Source organism: Eretmochelys imbricata, chromosome 3, assembly GCF_965152235.1.
Source record: "Eretmochelys imbricata isolate rEreImb1 chromosome 3, rEreImb1.hap1, whole genome shotgun sequence".
NCBI classification, from domain to species: domain Eukaryota; kingdom Metazoa; phylum Chordata; order Testudines; family Cheloniidae; genus Eretmochelys; species Eretmochelys imbricata.
This window is the reverse complement of record NC_135574.1, coordinates 205,260,255-205,270,026: the sequence shown is the minus strand read 5'-3', so window position 1 is coordinate 205,270,026 and position 9,772 is coordinate 205,260,255. Positions and strand designations below refer to the sequence as shown.

Sequence of the window (9,772 nt, the reverse complement as noted above, 5' to 3'; positions counted from 1 at the left end):
CTTCAATACCAGGAAAGATACTGGAACAAATTATTAAACAATCCATTTGTAAGTACCGTACCTAGAGAATAACAGGGTTATAAGCAACAGCCAACATGGGTTTGTCAAAAACAAATCATGCCAAACCAACCTAATTTCCTTCTTTGACAGGGTTGCTGGTTTTGGGGGAGCAGTAGTTTTCAGTAAGGCTTTTGATACAGTCCCACATGACATTCTCATAAGCACATTAGAGAAATATGATCCAGATGAAATTACTATAAGGCAGGTGGCACAAGTGGTTGAAAAACCCTACTCAAAGAGTCATTATTGATGGTTCTCTGTCAAACTGGAAGGGCGTACTTCGTGAAATTCCATAGGGGTCTGTCCTGGGTCAGGTACTCTCAATATTTTCATTAATGACTTGGATAATGACGTGGAGATTATGCTTACAAAATTGGTGAACACCACTGCACTTGGAGGGGTTGCAAACACTTTGGAGGACAGGATTAGAATTCTAATAAATGACCTTGACAAACTGGAGAACTGGTCAGAAGTCAACAAGATGAAATTCAATAAAGACAAGTGCAAAGTACTACACATAGGAAGGAAAAATCAAATGAACCACTACAAAGTGGCGAATAACTGGCTAGGTAGTAGTACTGCTGAAAAATGGTCTGGGGATTAGAGTGGATCACGAACTGAGTATGAGCCAACAATGTGATGCCATTGAGAAAAAGCCTAATGTTCTCGGGTGTATTAACAGCAGGGTTATATGTAAGATTCAGGCGGTAACTGTCCTGCTCTATTCAGCGCTGGTGAGGCCACAGCTGGAGTACTGGGTCCAGCTCTGGGCACCACACTTTAGGAAAGATGTGGACATATGGAGAGAGCCCAGAGAAGAGCAACAAAAATGATCAAAGGTTTAGAAAACCTGACCTATGAGGAAAGGTTAAAAAACTGGGCATGTTTAGCCTTGAGAAAAGAAGACTGAAGGGGGAACCTGATAACAGTCTTCAAATATATTAAGGGCTGTTGGAAAATGGAGAAAATTCAACACTGTCCATGTCCACTGAAGACAGGGCAAGAAGTAACAAGCTTAATCTGCAGCAGGGGAGATTTAGGTTAGATATTAGGAAAACTTAGCCATAAGGACAGTTAAGATCTGGGGTAGACTGAAGATTTTTAAGAACAGGTTAGACAAACACCTGTCAAGGAAGGTCTAGGTTGACTTGCTGGTGCCTCAGAGCAGGGGACTGGACTAGATGACCTCTCGCGGTCCCTTCCAGCCCTACATTTCTAGATTCTGTGATTTTCAAACTTGGGCTCAGTGAAAGTTGCGTGCACTCAGGCCCTCTGCAGATCAGACCACTTGTATTTAGGTGCCTGCCTTTAGGCACTGAAATTTGAAATTTTTTGCTCTGTGTGTTCAGCCTTAATTTCAGCCATTACTGATTTTTGGACTATGTACATTTGTAACCCTAGAGTTCTATCTGTGTTCAATTTGTGCATGTCTCTCTCTAAATATACTATATATCAAATACAAAGCCAAATTAAACTAGCCAGTAATTTGCTCAGCAGCCATTGACTTAATAAAGTAAGATCAAATGTTACCGGTATTATCCAGCATACCTCAGCAGTATAGATTCCACAACATGACATAACAATACTGCCCTAGGCTACTCTTTTTGCCAGTCCAGATCATAGATTTAATATTTGTCTCAAACACGTGCATGATGCCCAATAAACTTTTTTATTGTTATAATTACAGCCTTACCTGAATATAATCCGCAGTGACAGATTTACTATAAATTGAAAGGACTCATAGCATAATTTCTAGTTATCAAGAAGATATCCTTCCCCACCCCCACCCCTGGTTGAGCAACCAAGAGTAGGATTGGAAGGTGGGGCAATAAAAACACATGGTAAATTGCCTCAGTGGTGGGGTAAATCCCAACAGGATGATTTGCAAATATTCTATTTAGACAAAGAGATGAAGGACATTTGTATTCAGCTTGAAGTTGTGTTCACTCCTCATGGGCATTTCAAGCTGAAAAACAAAAAGAACAAAACGCAGAATTTCTTGCAGTCTGATTTGTTGCATACAAACTTCACAGGACTTTCTTGGGACTCCTGAGGAGAAACATTTCCTAGGACTTTACAGACAGCAGCCACTTTTTCATTGCAATGAGCCCATTTTTAGCGGTGTTTACAGGGCTTGTGGTTTTACAGCAGTAAAAAGCTTATGAGGTGCTTAACTGAACAAGACCACGAACCTCGCCCCATACGGCCCACAATTCAGCGTCAGCAGCCATGTGAGGGTGGGGACCAATCACTCAATGAGCAGGGAATGAAGCAAGGCAGGAAGAGGGTTACAGAGAAATGGACACAGGGTTACTCAACTGAGGTCCCATTTCCATTGTTAAAATGTAATGATTATTTAATCCATGTTTCTGCAATTCAGCATCATGAGGAATGAAGGTCCCAGTATCCCAAAAACATCCTCCTCCGATTCTGACTCCAGAAATGCCAGCGTGAAGGTAGACAACCTCAGGCTGGAGCTTACAGACACCAGGCTTTCTGAGTAAGAAGCAGCTTCATACACAAGCTGATGTTAATTGGCCACTCCCTCCTTTCACACACATCTTCTTCTCACTCCTTTGCACAGCTTCCTCCTCTCCTATGAGCGAGCACAAGTAGATGTCCAGGAGTAGATTGTTCAGGAGTCCAAATCTGCGTAAAGGAAACTAAATGACCACCACCTTATTCATCACTTGTGAATCTGAATATTTGTAAACAGATTAAAAAGGGAAAACTGCCTTTTAGCCAAACAAAGTAATGTTAAATCCCTCCTCCCCGGAACACGCATACATACACGTACATGTCCTTCCATGTCAAAATGTCACACATGCCCCAAAGAGGGAGAGACAGGAGATAAAAGCTGACTGGGTGGGTTGACTCAGATCAAGATTCATTGGATGAAGGAAAGTATTAAACTTTTGTGCACATAGACTCAGACTTTAAGGCCAGAAGGGACCATTCATGATCATCTAGTCTGACCTCCTGCACATTGCAAACCACAGAACCTTGCCCACCCACTCCTGTAATAGGCTGAGTTAATGAAGTCTCACATCATGATTTAAAGACTTCCAGTGACAGAGAATCCACCATTTACACTAATTTAAACATGCAAGTGACCCGTGACCCATGTTGCAGAGGAAGGCAAAAAAAAACCCAGGGTCTCTGCCAATCTGACTTGGGAGGAAATTTCTTCCTGACCCTAAATACGGCTATCAGTTGGATTCTCAGCATGTGGGCAAGACCCAGCAGCCAGACCCCCGGGAAAGAATTCATTGTAGTAACTCAGAGCCCTCCCCATCTAGTGTCCCATCACCGGCCATTGGAGATATTTGCTAATGGCAGTCGCAGATCAGCTAGATGCCACTGTAGCCAAACTCCTCATACTATCCCCTCCGTAAACTTATGAAGCTCAGTCTTGAAACAAGTTAGGGAGCAGTGAGGGCAAAAAAACCTTTGGAAGGCTTGTACCTTGTACCAGAACAACCACACAACAAACAGGTACAAGCTTGGCATTTCTGAAATATTCAATGACATCTGTCACTCTATCTTTTCCAATTGTGTCGGGAAGTACCCTATCAAAGGCAGTGACTCCTGGTTCTTGCACATTAACATTGGATCAGTAAGTCCTTTCTTCCTCCCACTATGTAGCATGCTACCTCCATCCAGAGAACAAAACAATTTAGTAGCTAATGAGAGCTAGATTTCAACAAGAAGTTGTCATCGTTGCTACACAACAAAAACGGGCCAAAGGATCAAGCACAACAGTTACAGTTTAATGCCATAAAAGGCTGTCATGTGGAAACTTGTTTCGGTGTAACACTGCCAGTATCTTGGGCCTCATCAAAATTGAGTAAACAAAACTCTTGACCTCAGCTGCAAACATGACAGCATTAGTCATCTGTAGGCCGACTGTGGCATCATATTTATTGGAGTGGGTTAAGGACAAAAGGCTTGGGTGGGATTAACATCGATGATGTATTTGAAACCATCAGACTTTTTAGCCTTGATGGACACAGTCCATCATATCCAGACAGCATCACGCATCACACAGCAGTCTTGCCTTTCGTTCAGAACTGATGGTTGTTTCAAATCCATTAGCACTTGGAATTATACCTACCCTTAGGTCAACATGATGTTGCTCTTGTAAATGAAAGCTTGTAGGACATTAAAGTTAAGATATTCACAGCTCACAAGAGAAGCCTTAGCTGTGTTAGGGGGATGCAAACATTGTTAACTTCGCCGTATGTGGTCCATTCTCCACGGTCCCACTTGAGGAGCAGAAGTGCATGCTTAACGCTTGGCACATAATTCACTGCTGTCCTGAACAGGACTGCTGTCTTGAAATCAGGGTGCATACTTAAAAAAAATCCTAACTCAAACAGCAACCGTATATTGTATGTGGGGGCTGAACATTGAAAGCCTACTTTCGCTAGGCCTGGCATAGCAGGAAAGCCCCATTGTAAGTCTTCTAATCATGAGGTTTTCTAACTTCTGCCCGGTTAGGGTGGTGCCAAGGTTGCCGATATCCTCACAGCCCAAGACTGTGTTTTGCCATCATGACCGGAATAATTAAAACTAGGAGACATTCTAAAGCTCCATTCAGATTCCTGAGGCATTGTTGCAACATGAAAACAGATTATTTGGTTAGAAACACTCCCATCTCCCCAAACTTTGAGTCTATTGTAAGACCCATAAGATTTCTAGTGTAGAAATGCAGCAGGATTCTATACTGGGATGGAAAGGAGCTAAGAAAACCCATCCAGTGTAAATGGATAGCAAGTAGCTGTGAAGTGAAGACTGTGGGATGTGCATTTGCTGTGGAATCAGGACTCTGGCTCCTGATAATGCCCTTGTGACAGCGAATCCACCGTGTAAGATCTAAATCAATCTTTTTTACACAGTCACATACACAGTGGCATCGGTGCCTGACTACTCCAGAAATCGTGATGTGGTGCAGGGGCGCAGTGGAGGCTAGCTCCCCCGCAATGTAAATACCAGGGAGTGGATCTCGGTTTCCGCCCTCCGGGTGGTTTCCATCCCCATGACTCTTGCAGAGGCGAGAGCAGGCACCAGCTATGTTTCCCCCCACGCACCCGGGGAGGGGGCAGAGACAAGAGCAGAGCGGCAGCAGGGGCTGGAATTGCCACCATGATGCAGGAGATTGGGCCAGCCACTAGGGAGCAGGAGGGACTACCAGCAGAGACATCCACAGTGTGGGAGGGGGCCAGAGCACATGGACCAGCACCCAGGCTGGGGTACCAGCTCCTAGGTGGGTGACAGGGGACGTCACCGAGAGGGAGGGGAAAGCACTGGGCACCAGCTGCCCAGGAATGGCAGTAGAAACTGCCGGGATGCCCCTTCCCTGCCTGAAGCCGGCATTCCCCCCAGTCTCAATAGCTCCCCTCACTCCCTGTCGTAGCTCTCTGTCCCCCAATGTGTTGTACGGGAACTGAGACACAGAGGCTAAGTGATATGCCCAAGGACACACAGGAAGTCTGTGACAAAGCAGGTTATTGACTGAGGGGCTCCTAAATTGCAGGCTAGCCCCCATACCACCAGATCCTCCTTCCTCTCATTTTAATGACAGATCAGGAGAGAAACAACACACTCATCCCCCTAGAATTCCGCTCAAAGTTTGTTTAGTTTCTCTTTCCTTTCTCTTTGGATTTTAAAAGCTGTTCTTTGATTTAATGTCTCCCAATTTACCTTCCCGAATGCAAAAGGGGTGACTTTGTCCATGCCATACTTTCAAGCTACAGGACGGAATGCAAGAATTCAGAAGTGGGCTGTGGCAAGTGTGTGACAGAAGGGCTTAGGTAGGTACAACAGAGGGATCCCAAAGTAAGTGGAGCTGTTGCTTCAAATATAGCATCAGTGTTTCGGATGTCTGGGACTCTGCTACGAAGCTGGTCGGATTCATTCCTCACAACTGATTAAACACCGATCTGATCCAGATTGTCAGGACACTGTTTATATACCAAAAGACTCCAAAGTGACAAGACACGTTAGGAGAGAAATGATCCCCTTCCTCCCAAATTAAAAACAACCACTTATACATGGAGACGCAAGATGCCTTTCGCACCAGGAAATGACTTGATATGGTTTATGGTCTGCGTGGTGGCAAGATTAGGGTCTACAATCAAGTGAACCATTAAAAGCAAGATTAATTGAAACCTTTCAACCAATGTTAGCTACTTACTGCTCTGTTTAGAGTGCCAGGGTTGTGGCCAGCCAAATCTTTGTAAGAATAGCCATACATGGTGAGTTTCTGAATTCTTCCTGTCCTCTGTCAAATGTTTTATTAGACAATAAACTGTGAATTATAAACACAAGCAGAGAGCAGCATTTGGAAATGCTACATGAGCAAAAGACCATGGATGGCTTTATAGTCTTGCAATACAGTAACAATTGGATTCAGAATGACAGGTCATCAGTGAGGTAGCTCAACAATAAGGGATATAACAGTTTTCACATCATAAGGTACAGAGACAGAGTTCAGAGGAAATCTAAGGCTTCAGAAAGTAAATGGTTCATCTTCCAAAAGAATAATCTAGTGACAAAAGCAATTTAGAATCCATCCAGGCATACAAGTAAATTTTTAAAATAAATGCTGAAACACTGAAACCAATGTACGACAAACTTTTGTTGTTGTTGTTAATGAATCACTGCTATTCAGCTATTTAGCAGGAATTATGTTCTTGCCTGGGGTTACCCTGGTAACAATAAGAAAAGGAGTACTTCATCGGATGCTGTAGCTCACGAAAGCTTATGCTCAAATAAATTGGTTAGTCTCCAAGGTGCCACAAGTCCTCCTTTTCTTTTTGCGAATACAGACTAACACGGCTGTTACTCTGAAACCTGGTAACAATAACTCCTTCCTTGACAAATACACTTTATAAAAGTACTACTACATCTAACAAAGAAGCAAACATCACAGCCTTTAATTTCCCCCCTCAGAGGAGTTAAAGGGACAGGACTAAAATTTCCTGGGCTTTCACACAACAGCAGTTTCCGTAGCCTGCTATTTCTCTGCTCTCACTGCACTCTGCCAGTTTTCAAAGGTTATTCTGCCTCTGCATCTGATAGAAATATCACCAAATGCAAGATACTGTAGATGGAGCGGCTGCCTCTAAATTTTGGTGGCCAGTAGAAAGTGTCTAGAAGATCTAGATTGACTATGCCTAAAAGAGTTAAATGTACCAAGGTAGAAACTTTTGTCAATAGAATTTTTTTTAAGGACGAGAGGAATACGATACTCTTCAATTACAAACTTTTCGGACAGATACTTGTGCTCTGCATTAGTTCTATTGTTAAAGTTCATTGCGTCCCCAAGATTACAGCAATCCATATCAAACACCAGCAGGCGATAAGGTAGCGTAATTTGTTTAATAAAGTGTTTTCTTTTTTAAAAAAAAAATTTATAAGACACACGTATTTCACGATAAATGATCAATGATACATGAAAAAAGACTGCACTCCCAAACCTGGTGTTAGACATAGATTGTACAATATATGGTAATGTACACAGATATACACATTGCTATGGAAACGGCCAGCACATGACACCACACAACGAAAATGAAAATTCAAGCTTGCTTTGGGATATCTCCAGAATTAAAGTCAGAATTTGAGGAAAATTGAATTTATTTTTGGAAACTGATCATGTGCTCTGTTATCATATGTTCTGTTACAATCGGCATGAAAACAGTCACCCTTCATTCACTAACCATGTGAAAACAAAAGCAGATACACAGAAAAAAGCTGTGAATCATTTTCACTACTACAAATACATTTTACCTGAAACTCATAACATTCCTTTGGTTGTTTTTAGTACAGAATGATGGAGAGTCACAATTTCTTAGTTCTGTTTTCCTGCTTTTCTTTCTTTTCCAAAGTCTTTTAAGATCGACGCTGAGGATAACGTAAACTGTGAATTCTTAAGGATCCAACATAGCCTTTGTATGACAAACTGTTAAATGCAAAAAGAAATATGAATATCACTAGATACATACAGGAAACTTACAGGCTTCTTTCAAACCACATGAAGAAAAATACCTTTGCTTGCAGTCATGTGAAGTCTCCTCCATGAACGTTTTTCCCTTTGCTACGCACACCCCACTTATCTACACCACTCTAGATCAGAGCTCCATTTAAAAACCAGGATAAAAATACATGGCTGAGTAGCTAAAATAAATAACTAATGGCACCCCACAAAAAGGAACAGCCCCCATCCAGTGGAAGATCTGCAGATTTGTATCTACGCAGTGTAATGGTGAGGCCAAAATTGTTGGGCTATTAACAAGATGTAGCAAAAATTTACTAAGTGCTTCCCCTTCCTCCAATATTAAAACAAGATGTTGCAAACACGACCAGCCTCTGTTGCTCTGAAGTATAGACCATATAATAGTAAGCTCTTAAAGTAACCCTCTCTACCTTCTGGCTTGATTTCAGCAGTTATATGTCACAGAAACCTCATTTGTTTTGATTGCAGTGAAGAGAGACAAATAATTCTCATATGCATAACAAAACTTCTTCGGTAAACAGCACTTAATTAGATCTCATTAGAAATCCTGCATTCTCATCTGGCAAACCCCCTGGCAAACCCCCGCATACATACTGCCATGGGTCAGAGCTCCTTTTGTTTACTAAAGTACATCGTAAATAGTGTCCGCAAAAATACAGTAATGGCAACTGGCCAGTGGAAATATTAGATTTACTGAATGTGTAATATGCCACTCCAGTACTAAAAATGAAGGGATCATCTAGTTTATCAGGAGACGTTTTGAAGAGTGAACTGTAGGCTAGCTGGTGTTAGTAAGCCAGCAGGATGTTAACAGGTAGAGAACATTAACAGAGCTGAGGACTGGAGCATGGGACTGCATACTCTATGATTCCAAGACAAAGAAATGTTTCCACTTAAAGGTTTCTCAAGATCTTCCCTGAACAGACTAAAGCCTTTATAGAGAACCTCCTCGTGCAACTTCATTCATTCATTCGCTTGGATCCAATAGGTATGGGACCTACCATACTGTGGAATTCATCCCTGTAGCCCTATGCACCAAGCGGCATCACAGATCAAAGCAGTTTCTAACCAATACCTGATAAATCATAGTCCAGCCTGAGCTCTATAGCTACAGCATTTGAGAGGAGGGAACAGGTCTAACTTAGTCACTGTGGTAATAAATGAAAACGATTAACCAACTGAGATCTCAAATAGCCATTCAAGGGAAGCACTGCCTTCTTATTAGTAAAGGAGAAAATTTTCAAAGGTGCCCAAGTGATTAAGCAACTATGTCCTATTGATTTTCAGTGGGAAGCAGGCCCATCCCTTGGGCACCTTTGAAAATTCTACCCAGACTAGAAGAAGTGTTCAAAGAAAGGGTGGGAAGCCCTGTCTTAGAGACCTCAACCATGTCCGAGATTACAAGATACTCAGGGACGTGGCAATTAAAGAGGACTACATGTCGGACCAAAACGTCTCGATAGCAGCTGCCAGGATGAATGGAAAGGGCCATTTGTCCAAGTCATCCTCAAAAATATTTAGAAATATTAGGAAGTTAGGGAGTCATAACTGGATGACTCATTTCTGGTCTCTTTTCCACTTTTAGATTGATTCCATAGCAACTCTTGGAGACAATGTTTTCTGGAGATAAATTATGGTGGCCACTGCTTTCACAGAGATGCCTCACTATTAGGGAAAGCTAGGAGGGCAAAA

At 42.3% G+C, this 9,772-nt stretch overlaps 1 protein-coding gene across 2 annotated transcripts in view; it reads right to left on the bottom strand.

The window, feature by feature from the left end:
• Nucleotides 1-7,428: 7,428 nt before the first annotated feature.
• Nucleotides 7,429-9,772, bottom strand: part of DTD1 (D-aminoacyl-tRNA deacylase 1) — a 96,884-nt gene continuing 94,540 nt past the window's right edge. For both annotated transcript variants that reach the window (XR_013345786.1, XM_077814144.1), the window contains one exon: nucleotides 7,429-8,026. The gene's annotated coding sequence lies outside the window, so the exon portion shown is untranslated. The remainder of the gene's footprint in view (nucleotides 8,027-9,772) is intronic.